A 13,278-nucleotide genomic window follows, 5' to 3' on the forward strand; every position below is an offset into this window, starting at 1 on the left:
TTGTACAAATATTAAGTAGTTAACACATGTTATCTTCAAACAGTACTTAAGTGTACCACATAAGTACAATAATAAAAAGTGGATTATTCTACACGAATAGAATAAAAAGGAAAACTATTTGTAGTATGTTTTAATAAGTACGTTGGTTAGTTTGTATTCTTTTTTTGTTTGTTTGTTTTTGTTTTGGGGTTTTTTTTAGGTATTTATTTCATTTACATTTCCAAAAGTCCCCCACATACTCCCCCACCCACCCACTCCCACTTCTTGGCCCTGGCATTCCCCTGTACTGAGGCAGATAAAGTTTGCACAACCAATGGGCCTTTCTTTCCACTGATGGTCGACTAGGCCATCTTTTGATACATATGCAGCTAGAGACAAGAGCTCCGGGGTACTGGTTAGTTCATATTGTTGTTCCACCTATAGGGTTGCAGATCCCTTTAGCTCCTTGGGTACTTTCTCTAGCTCCTTCATTGGGGGCCCTGTGATCCATCCAATAGCTGACTGTGAGCATCCACTTCTGTGTTTGCTAGGGCCCGGCATAGTATCACAAGAGAGAACTATATCTGGGTCCTTTCAGCAAAATCTTGCAATGGTGTCAGCGTTTAGAGGCTGATTATGGGATGGATCCCCGGATATGGAAAGTCTCTAGATGGTCCATCCTTTAGTCTCAGCTCCAACCTGTGTCTCTGTAACTCCTTCCATGGGTGTTTTGTTCCCAATTCTAAGAAGGGGCAAAGTGTCCACACTTTGGTCTTTGTTTTTCTTGAGTTTCATGTGTTTAGCAAATTGTATCTTATATCTTGGGTATTCTAAGTTTCTGGGCTAATATCCACTTATCAATGAGTATATATTGTGTGAGTTCTTTTGTGATTGGGTTACCTCACTCAGGATGATGCCCTCCAGGTCCAACCATTTGCCTAGGAATTTCATAAGTTCATTCTTTTTAATAGCTGAGTAGTACTCCATTGTGTAGATGTACCACATTTTCTGTATCCATTCCTCTGTTGAGGGGCATCTGGGTTCTTTCCAGTTTCTGGCTATTATAAATAAGGCTGCTATGAACATAGTGGAGCATGTGTCCTTCTTACCGGTTGGGACATCTTCTGGATATATGCCCAGGAGAGGTATTGCGGGATCCTCCGGTAGTACTATGTCCAATTTTCTGAGGAACCGCCAGACTGATTTCCAGAGTGGTTGTACAAGCTTGCAATCCCATCAACAATGGAGGAGTGTTCCTCTTTCTCCACATCCTTGCCAGCATCTGCTGTCACCTGATTTGTATTCTTTTTTTTTTCCATTTTTTATTAGGTATTTAGCTCATTTACATTTCCAATTCTATACCAAAAGTCCCCCATACCCACACACCCCCACTCCCCTACCCACCCACTCCCCCTTTTTGGCCCTGGTGTTCCCCTGTACTGGGGCATATAAAGTTTGCGTGTCCAATGGGCCTCTCTTTCCAGTGATGGCCGACTAGGCCATCTTTTGATACATATGCAGCTAGAGTCAAGAGCTCCGGGTACTGGTTAGTTCATAATGTTGTTCCACCTATAGGGTTGCAGTTCCCTTTAGCTCCTTGGGTAATTTCTCTAGCTCCTCCATTGGGGGCTCTGTGATCCATCCAATAGCTGACTGTGATCATCCACTTCTGTGTTTGCAAGGCCCCAGCATAGTCTCACAAGAGACAGCTACATCTGGGTCCTTTCGATAAAATGTTGCTAGTGTATGCTGACACAAACTAGAGTCAGTAGGGAAGAAAGAGCTCAGTTGAAAGCTGTCTTTATCAGATTGACCTCAGGGCATGTTTATGGTGAATGGTTACGGTGGCTGGTTGATTTGAGGGGCCACGCCCATGGTGGGCGGCACAATTCCTAGGTTGGTGAGCCTTAGCTTATGCAGCTATCTGAACAGGAATCTCAGAACAAGCCAGTAAGACTAATTCTATGGCTTCTGCCTGGAGTTCCTGCCTAGAATTCCTCTCCTGACTTCCCTCAATGATAAATTGTGTACACAAGTGTAATATTAAAATAAATACCATTCTCTCCAAGTGGTTTTGGTCATTTCACAACAGCATAAAACAGTAAATACAGTAATGAGAGAACCTGAGGTGGACATATCTACTTTTGTCAATTGGATACCTTATTACTCGATCAACAGGAATACCACACTTACTTTCTCTCTGAAAAATATTATATGAAAGGCACCCATACTTGTCTTTTTAAAATTTGAGAGAATTGTATTTTAGACAAAAGATTTTGGATAATGTTCAAAGGTAGCAGTTTTACAAAGTTGTTCTGACAAATAATGAGATTGCAAATATGTATTTCAGTTTCAGACTGGCAATTGCTACCTAGAAGAATTGTTTTAAGCCCACTAAATTATACAGAAGAAAAATTCAGAACTTCATCACTTTTCTTTATCTAACAGTCTATTGTTGGTACAAGAGAAAGTGGTTGACGTATTTTTGAACAGTGATAACGTTCTCAGAAAATGGGATGTTCAATTATCTTTACATCGGAAATTCTACTCAGGGAAGAAAATAACATACCAACAGGGATGTTCTTTGTATTTGGTATGTGAATTCAGTGCTCAAATCAGAATCTAACTCAGCCACATATACATAAATCACAAAAGGATACAATTTACCCAAATAAGTTATACCAAGCTATTCTTAGCAAGTAATATTTACTTAAAAGCTGAGCTTTTGAAAATGCCTTTGATGTTTCCAGCCTTTAATACAGATTTACAAATTTGCTGTGATAATTACCTTTGTACTGCCTTGACAAAATACTTGGGATAATCAACTTATATAAAGTTTTATTTTGACCCTGGGAATCAGAGATTTCAGTCCATTGTGAGTTGGGACCCATTGCCTCAGCTGTGAGACAAAGAATGTCAGGACAGGAACTTAAAAAGAGCAGGGACCTGAAGGCAGGAGCTGATACAGAGGTCATGGATGGGTGCTGCTTACAGGCTTGCACCTCTCCTTATGGCTTACTCAACCTGCTTCTTTTAGAATTCAGTACTACCAGGGCAGGGATGACACCACACACAATGGGCTGAGCCCTCCCCTCAATCACTCATCAAGAAAATGCCCCTCAAGCATGCCTGCAGCCTGATGTTATGGAGGCATTTTTTTCAACTGGGCTCCCTCCTTCCAGATGTCACAAAACTATCCAGCACACCTTCAAGTTTAAAATGTAAAGTGCATTCAATCCAACCTTTAAATCCCCTTTGTCTTCAGGTTCTTTCTAAAGGGAAGTTGACTATGCAGCACAGATTTTTTTTTTTTTTTGTAATGAAGCTAATCTTATTAACATTTGCAGCAGCTGTGTTGGCTCTACTCTCCTTGTCTCAAAGTGTAAGCTTGCTCACATGCCATTTCTCTGTCATTGCTATATGCTATATCTATAGCATATAATATACATATAGCATATATATAATATTGCTATTGCTACTATTACTACCAGTGGTGATGATGAGAAGGAGGACGAGGAGAAGGATGGTGATGGTGATGGTGGTGGTGATGGTGGTGGTGGTGGTGGTGGTGATGGTGGTGGTGATGGTGGTGGTGGAGGTGATGGTGATGGTGATGGTGGTGGTGATGGTGGTGGTGGAGGTGATGGTGATGGTGATGGTGGTGGTGATGGTGATGGTGATGGTGGTGGTGATGGTGGTGGTGTTGGTAGTGGTACTGCTGCTGCTCATGATGATGATGATGATGATGATGATGATGATGATGATGAAAATAACAACGACAACAACGATAACCAATTACTTTTAAAATCAACTTCACTCAAGTTCACATGGTACAGGTACAAGGTAGCAGTATTCTTCGTTAAACTATCACAGCCATGGTCCCTATTCCAATTCCTTATAGAGTGGTCGTTCCCTCTGAAGCCTCAAGAGCAAGGTCTCCACTGTCAGTGTTTTCTTAGCTCTCTAAAGTCTTCCAAGCAGAACATACCATTAATTACTATTCCCAGCATTCTATGGCATTTCTAGCCCACAGTAATAATTTTTGCTGCATTCTGGGGAAAGAACTGCTCCAAATGCCTTCATCCTTTCTCCTTCCTGGGATAAAATACCCAGACAAGAGTAACTCACAGGAGAAGGGCTTATTTTGACTCACAGTCCCAAGATATAAGATGCCATCTGTGGAAATCACAGCATTGGCAGTTCAAGGAAGCTAGTCACGTGTTGGCCACAAACAAGAACAGAGAGCAGCCATGAGTGCATGCTTGCTGGCCAGTTTCATTCCTCTAAAGTCCAGCATCCCAGTAAGAAAGTGGTGCCACAGTAGAAGTGCCATCGTAACTCAGCTAATGTAACTTAAATTTTCCTCTGTAGGAGTACCAAAGCGTCCATCTTCTGAGTTATCTTAGACCCTGCCATGTTGTCAACTCTAACCATAACAACTGCTAAGTAATTAAAATCAATTAGGTGTGAATGGTAGCATCATATTCCTCTTGCCACCATGCCATCAATAACATAGACGTCAGTGCATTACATTGAGGCCAAAGAACTATTGTAAATTTAGCCTTAAACAGTCTCCAAGTCTGAATTTAAATACATGTGATAAATTAACCAGTATTACTTCAAAGTAATAAAATATGAATAAATATTTAATATGAATGGAGACTAGCTACAGAGATACTTGCATGAATGCAACAAAGAATACTGCATAGGAATTTTGATAAATAACTTATGTAAGTTGTCAAAATGTGACTAAAGTCTATAGATTAATAGCATTATGCAAAAGCTAAGTTTTAAAAGTTTTATTAATTATTTCAGATACTTAAGATTTTTTTCATGGAAGAAGAGTTGACTGAACTATGTATTATCCCTTTACTATACCTGCAAGTGTGATTTTATCTTGAATAAGAGCATTTTAAAATAGTTTTGAGAGTTAGTTAGGGTTAGTATTGCTGCAGCAAAACACCATGACAAAGCAACTTCAGAAGAAAAGAGTTTATTTGGCTTATACTTCCACATCATAGTTCCTCATTGCAGGAAGTCAAGACAGGAACTAAAGCAGGGCCGAAACCTGGAGGCAGAAGATGATGCAGAGACCATGAAGGGGTGTTACTTATGGCTTGTTCCTCATAGTTTCTTTCTTATAGAATCCAGGATCACCATCCCAGGGATGGCACCACCTACAATAGGCTGGGCCCTCTCCCATCAATCACTAATTAAGAAACTACCCTACAGGTTTCCTACAGCCAGATCTTACTTTCTGGAGGCATTTTCTCAATTGAGGCTCTCACCTCTCTGATGACTCTAGCTTGAGTCAAGTTCACATAAAACTAGCCAAATACATCTTGCAAAAGGGATATAGTAATTAGTCTTCTGACACAGTCCTATAATCAATTAATATGGACTCTGAAGAGGGAGGTCTTTGATATACAAGTTCAAGGCTTACAGGACTGGCCAAGTAAGTTCAAAGGCAGCTCATGTGAAACTGTAGACAGTGTACTTTCATGTAGCAGCTTTCTGGTGAAATGGCTGGTATACATCTATCCTCCAGAGTAGCCTAACATTATGAGCACAAGGATTGTTACAACTGGGCAGTCTTAAAGAACCTGGCATCCCACTCGCTGGTCATACATATTGACTATAAGAAGGAATGACTGAATCAGTCAATTAGTCAATCACATTGTAACACTGGGTAGCAAAGATAAATGTAAGTTTGCAATAAAATTTATGGCCCTCCATAATATAACATAAAGTTTTGTTGGCTTTTCTTTTTTATTAGTTAATTAATTAATTTACATTATATCCTGACCGAAGTTTTCCCTCCCTCTCCTCTCAGTCCTTCTACCTCTCTCCCCCTCATCTATTTCCCTCTACTTCCTCTTCAGAAAAGGAGAATCCTCCCATGGATATCAACCATCCTTATCATACCAAGTTGCAGTAAGACTAGGTGCATCTTCTCCTATTGAGGCTAGAAGACAAAGCCCAGTTAGGGAAAAGGGTCCAAAAGGCAGGCAACAGTTCCTGCTCCCACTATCAGGAGTCCTACATGAACACCTAGATGCTCAACTGTTATAAATATGTAGAGGGAGGGCCTAAGTTGGTCCCATGTGTGTTCCCTGGTTGGTAGTTCTAATGAAAAAGATTATGTGTCTGACTTTCTAGTTCTTCAAGTTAAACAGAGAAAATTCTAGTAGTTATTGAGATTCACTCAGTAGTAAACGTTCACTAGTAACTTGTTGTCTTGTAGTGTCCATGCAACATCTGTTATAACACATTCATAAAAAAAAAAACTAGCAGAATTGCATCTTTATTTCCAGGGTTAGTAGGAAGCAAGGAGCCATTTGTTTGGGGTCTTTTAACCGATTTTAGTGGCCCTGATTATCCTTTTCTTAAAATACACTGTAAAATTCTGCATGATACCAAGTTTATGATATATATTCTATATGAAATTGTATCATTGGCCGTGTTACTTAAGTGCGGAGATCATATACTGACAGTTCTGGAAACCTGGGAATCACAAGTTCAAAGCACCTTCTGAGCTGACATCTGGGAGACAGTATTCTGTGCTTGCCTTCCAGAAACTCCCATCTCTCAGTTCCAAAGCTTTATTCAAATTTGTTGGTATTTACTACAGTTATGCTTCACATCTCAGCATCAATTTTTTTCTCTTAATTTACTGAGTTATAAAAATATTATGAGTGGCTTATAAATAATAGCCATTGATTTCTCACAGCTGTGAAACATGGAAGATAGAGATCAAGGTAGCCTCGGACAGGCTGGTGAGGCCTCACTTCCTGTTTCATATTGCAGAAAGGAGAGTTCTGGGGTTCCTGTTGAGGGAGCACTAATCCCATGCATTCCCTTTCATGACCTAATCCCATCCTTAAGACCCTGTCTCTTAAGATTCCAATTCCTTATAGTGTGGTCGTTCCCTCTGAAGCCTCAAGAGCAAGGTCTCCACTGTCAGTGTTTTCTTAGCTCTCTAAAGTCTTCCAAGCAGAACATACCATTAACTACTATTCCCAGCATTCTATGACATTTCTAGTCCACAGTAATAATTTTTGCTGCATTCTGGGGAAAGAACTGCTCCAAATGCCTTCATCCTTTCTCCTTCCTGGGATAAAATACCCAGACAAGAGTAACTCACAGGAGAAGGGCTACACTCTGACCATTGAGAGGAAATAAACTCTCTATACCATAGTTTTTATCTTCAACAGTTTAACTTTATACTTATGTCACTGTAACAAATATGGGGGAATGAGTTTTTAAAATCTGGCCAAGAAGAAAAACAAGTGAACAATAAAAACAGCAAAACTCCACTATAAATCCTTGCATGGTTACAGGAGAAAATAGTAGAAACATCAACACACCTTCCAAAGGGAGTGGTTGGATACAGACCATAACACAATGAGGGTTTCACATGTTGAAAACATAGTCAATTTGGCTCTCATTTCCAATGGACTATCATTTAATAACCAACTTGAAATGATTTTCTTTTTGTCCAGAAAAATCGGACTTTATCATGAGTTAATATAATAAGTTTTGAGTTCATAGCTTTCAGAAAGAGGCAATCGTAGACAGAAAATTAATATACAGTCATGGGTAAAGGGTAGGGGGGATTAAAAAGAAAAGAAACAGATGGGTCAAATTAAAAGTGATAATACATAATCATAACCCACAAATAAGCCCCTTCTTGGGGCTGCTCTTCATCCTAGCCAGCCACTGTTTCTCTTGCTATGTAGATCAAAATTGTCTCAAAGATAAGCATACCAAAAGTAGCAGCGAAAGTGACTTTAGAGGGTTTCCAGAGTTGAAAGAGTAAAACTATTTTATTATAAATATCATCAAGGATTATTAAATTAACTCTTTATCCAAGCTCCATGAGAAATAAACAGAATATGGCATGTTTTTTACAATTAAAAAATAAGGAGCTTTAGACATTCCTGGAAATAAATGATCTTAAATTAGTGCCTTTTTGTGTGCAATATTATAAAATTGTGTATAGCTTTACACAAATTGATATTAAGACCTGTGGATTATATAAATATGAGTTATAGATTCACTGCCTTTGATGCTTAAAGTAACACGTTTGAGAAAATACCCAAAGATAATGGTGTTAATCAGATAAAATGTGCAGAAGGGATCGCAGATGGAGTTTTTTCCATATTCTCTAAACATAAAGTAATCTTTCCAAAATAAATCAAACAAAAATGAGTGATTAGTATATCCTTAATTCATAATTCTGTAATATTTTAGAATATTATAAAATTAATTATCTATTTCAATTTTCAAATGTATGTACCTTTAAATTAGTGGCAAAAGTTCACATCAACTAGCAGTGTGGCTGCCATCAACTCTTATATTTGCTGTTACACTGCATCTTATTATGCTTGATTCACAAAATTGATGTCTGACCCTATTTATATAACTTTACTAATAACATGTTTGCCATAAAATATTTATCACTCCAGATTTACTCATGCAGCCAATGCAATATCTTACTTTTATTATTTGAGAGTTTTAAACATACATATAATGATTTTTTTAAATTAAAAAACCCATACCCATTCCTTTCCAACTCTTCCCATATTTCCACCACACCTAGATGTATTATCTTACTTTAATTTTAATAATTATTTTTAAAACTTTGTCCAAATTATATATTAAATATGTCTTCAATACTAAATATTTTCTTAGAGGCTAAATAGCTATTATTCATTGAGAAAAATATCCTGTGTAATTTTATTTGTAGGCTGTGTTTATTAAAATTATCTCCAACACACAACTGCAAGGACTTGAAGAATTCTTAAGTAGAACATTTGAACTGTTCTGTGTGAAATAAAGGAAAGCAAAGAAGACATTGAAAAATATGGAAGGAAACCTCATAGTCAACATAATTGTGAAATAAGGTTAATTTTAACGTTGTTGTTTTTGTGACAGCAATCAGAAGAGAGAAATCGAGCATGTCAGAGGTAGAGCTGGCTTCTTCTTTTCCCCCATTTAGCAGAGCTAACAATGATTCCACCTCTGTGTCTTTGTAGAAAGGTGGGGAAGTGTGAGGAGCAGGTAGAAGAAATGATAAAGACCTCTGTAATTCGGCTGGAGAAATGGCTCAGAGGTTAAGTGCACTGAATGTCTAAAGGTGCTGAGTTTAATTCCCAGCAACCACATGGTAGCTCACAACCACCTGTAATGGAATTGGATGCCCTCTTCTGGTGTGTCTGAAGAGAGCAACTGTGTACTCATGTGCATAAAAAAAATAAATAAATCTTTAAAAAACAAAACACTATAATTTAAATATATATCTCTGTAATTTAATAGCTCACCAGCTCTCAGAAGTACCTAGGAAATGTGGAGGTAAATGAGAGAACATAATGATGTTGCAATGTTAGGTATATGGATGGGGAAGCCAGATCCCTACAACTGGATTAGCTGAGGATATGTAAAGACTCCTTAGGGAGCAGATAGAAAGGTGTGCACACATTTACATGCAGTGGCACACAGAAAAAGAAAGCTTACAGCACTCCACCATGAGCCAAAAAGACTTGTCACGTTTCAGCATAGCACTCATATACCAACAAGTACTGTGTGCATGACATCTGAAGACAGTAAATGCAGCTGATGTGTTGCTTGGGGGACAATCTTGTCTTCTCTTAAGAGCGCATGGCAGGGATAGATGTCACCACTTACTGAGCTGTGGTAAAGACGGGATTATTGAACAAATCACAGAAACAAAATTTACAACGACAAATACTGCACACTGGAATTTAACAACATCATTTATAAAGTAAAGCAACATTATTATTCATAAAGGACACAGCTTAGGTGATATATAGAGATAGTAACACAAAGAAGGAAAAATGTTTGTATCATTTCTATTACATGAAATATAGGGGAAAACACATAACTTGTCTGACCACATAAAATAAACCAGGCAAATTCTATTGACATATTCTTATTACTAATCTGCCTTGATTGATTAATAGCTCTTCCTAACAATTATTCATCTCAGTCAATAATTGAGATTTCTAAAAGAAATGACATATGTAAACATTAAAAGTACATTCATAAGTGAGATGGTGTATGCTTGTAGTCTGCTGAGACAGAAGTATAGTTTTGAGGCCAGGCTTAGCTATTTAGCAAGATTACAAAAAAAAAAAAAAAAAAAAAAAAGCTGGAAGATTGACTCGAAGCTATAATCCCAAAGCAAGAGGACCACTTCCAGCCTGGCCTACGTACTTACATCCTGGACTAGAGAGAGAGAGACCACCCACCCTGTTTCAAACATGGACATATAGAATCTTATGGGTTGATATAACAGAATTCTTAGAAAAATGTAAAAAACAAAGTTTTACTTATAGTTTTTAGTATAATCTTTTGTGAATTCTTTAAGAATGGTAAGCAATGTTGCAATACATCTTTAGCATATTTATTCCTTTACTCCTCCTAGACCCACCATGCCTTCCATCTCCCACAACTTCATGTCCTCTTTTGATTTATTTTAATAGTTCACCAAGTCGAGTTTTTGCTGCCCATGTACTTAAAGATGTGGCCTCATGCACTGGAGTGTTGTCACATTACCAGAGGCCACACTTGTAACAAAATTGACTTTTCCTCTCTTCATTAGTGGAGTGGTCCTGTCAATTTAGGGCCCTTAACACCAAGGACATTAAATTATATCTTATAAATCTATAGAAAATAATAACGTTAAAACGTTGCTTAGTATAAATTATAGGATTAGAAGTTAAGAACTCAGAGGATATTTCAGACCCAAATATGTTTTTACTTTCCCAAATGGGATTAAAATGTGTTAATTGGGCGGTTTCTTTTAAATCTCAGAAAAAGAACACACACACACCCTGATAATAGTAGAATAAAAATTTTTAGGAAAAATCAATCCAACCAGGAAATAGTGAAGAAAAGTTTGCAAAGAACACTACAAAAAATGTTTAATGATTTAATATAAGGGGCAAAAAGTTACATTTACACAACTCGGTATCTAGTATACAGAATGGTGACACCAATTAGTAGTAGAGCTTAAGTATGCTAAATGGGGTCGTAAATGGGTTTAAAACATTACACACAATATTAACTGTGAAGTGTAGATGATAATTAGTCTGATATTGGGAACATTTCATGGTGTGTACATGCACCAGCAAATTCTACTGCACTACTGCATATCTATTTACTTTGTTTTTTATTAGGTATTTATTTCATTTACATTTCCAATGCTATCCCAAAAGTTTCCCCACCCGCTCCCCCACCCACCCACCCACCCACTTCCACTTCTTGGCCATATCTTAATTATGCACAGTTTGCCAATTGTGCCTGCAAAAAGGTGTGAAAATGTTGAGAGAATATAATTTTCTATTTACTTCAACCTTACCAAACAAAACAACTAAATGAGTGGATTTTATGGAGAAGGAGGAGGAGGAGAGGAGAAGGAGGAGAAGAAAGAAGAAGAAAGAAGAAGAAGAGGAAGAAGAAGAAGAAGAAGAAGGAGAAGGAGAAGGAGGAGAAGGAAAGAAGGAGAAAGAGAAAGAAGGAGAAGGAGAAGGAGAAGGAGAAGGAGAAGGAGAAAAGAAAGGAGAAGGAGAAGGAGAAGAAGAAAGAAGGAGAAAAAGAAGGAGAAGGAGAAGGAGAAGGAGGAGAAGGAGAAGGAGAAGGAGAAGGAGAAGGAGAAGGAGAAGGAGAAGGAGAAGGAGAAGGAGAAGGAGAAGGAGAAGGAGAAGGAGAAGGAAGGAGAAGGAGAAGGAGAAGGAGAAAAGGAAGGAGAAGGAGAAGGAGAAAAGAAAGGAGAAGGAGAAGGAGAAAGAGAAGAAGAAAGAAGGAGAAGGAGAAGGAGAAGAAGAAAGAAGGAGAAGGAGAAGGAGAAAGAGAAGGAGAAGGAGAAGGAAGGAGAAGGAGAAGGAGAAAAGGAAGGAGAAGGAGAAGGAGAAGGAGAAGGAGAAGGAGAAAAGGAAGGAGAAGGAGAAGGAGAAGAAGAAAGAAGGAGAAGGAGAAGGAGAAAGAAGGAGAAGGAGAAGGAGAAGGAGAAGGAGAAGGAGAAGGAGAAGGAGAAGGAGAAGGAGAAGGAGAAGGAGAAGGAAGGAGAAGGAGAAGGAGAAGGAGAAGGAGAAGGAGAAGGAGAAGGAGAAGGAGAAGGAGAAGGAGAAGGAGAAGGAGAAGGAAGGAGAAGGAAGGAGAAGGAGAAGGAGAAGGAGAAGGAGAAGGAGAAGGAGAAGGAGAAGGAGAAGGAAGGAGAAGGAGAAGGAGAAGGAGAAGGAGAAGGAGAAGGAGAAGGAGAAGGAGAAGGAGAAGGAGAAGGAGAAGGAGAAGGAAGGAGAAGGAAGGAGAAGGAGAAGGAGAAGGAGAAGGAGAAGGAGAAGGAGAAGGAGAAGGAGAAGGAAGGAGAAGGAGAAGGAGAAGGAGAAGGAGAAGGAGAAGGAGAAAAGGAAAGAGAAGGAGAAGGAGAAGGAGAAAAGAAAGGAGAAGGAGAAGAAGAACGAGGGAGAAGGAGAAGAAGAAAGAAGGAGAAGGAGAAGGAGAAGGAAGGAGAAGGAAGGAGAAGGAGAAGGAGAAGGAGAAGGAGAAAAGGAAGGAGAAGGAGAAGGAGAAAAGAAAGGAGAAGGAGAAGGAGATGGAGAAGAAGAAAGAAGGAGAAGGAGAAGGAGAAAGAGAAGGAGAAGGAGAAGGAGAAGAAGAAAGAAGGAGAAGGAGAAGGAGAAGGAGAAGGAGAAGGAGAAGGAGAAGGAAGGAGAAGGAAGGAGAAGGAGAAGGAGAAGGAAGGAGAAGGAAGGAGAAGGAGAAGGAGAAGGAGAAAAGGAAGGAGAAGGAGAAGGAGAAGGAGAAGAAGAAAGAAGGAGAAGGAGAAGGAGAAGGAGAAGGAAGGAGAAGGAGAAGGAGAAGGAAGGAGAAGGAAGGAGAAGGAGAAGGAGAAAAGGAAGGAGAAGGAGAAGGAGAAAAGAAAGAGGAAGGAGAAGGAGAAGGAGAAGAAGTAGAAGAAGAAGAAGAAGAAGAAGAAATATTAGAAGAAATATTATAGTCTACTATAATAGAAAAAGTATGCATTTTAGATGTGTAAATTTAAAATTAAGTTCTATATTCAATATTTGACCTGACATATAATTTTAAAAGTTAAGGTTTAATTAAGATGGAATATAAAACAAAGCCTTAGGAACTGGCTCTTGAAACACATTCACAAGTAGAAATAAAAGAAGCTTGTGAAACAGGGCATTGAAACCTTCATGATGACAGACGTGCTTCGGAGACACTCAACAAACACTCCTGACGAGTTGTGTCTGAAGAAACAAAAGCTCTCTG

This window comes from Mus musculus, chromosome 15 (genome assembly GCF_000001635.26).
Source record: "Mus musculus strain C57BL/6J chromosome 15, GRCm38.p6 C57BL/6J".
Classification (NCBI taxonomy): Eukaryota; Metazoa; Chordata; class Mammalia; order Rodentia; family Muridae; genus Mus; species Mus musculus.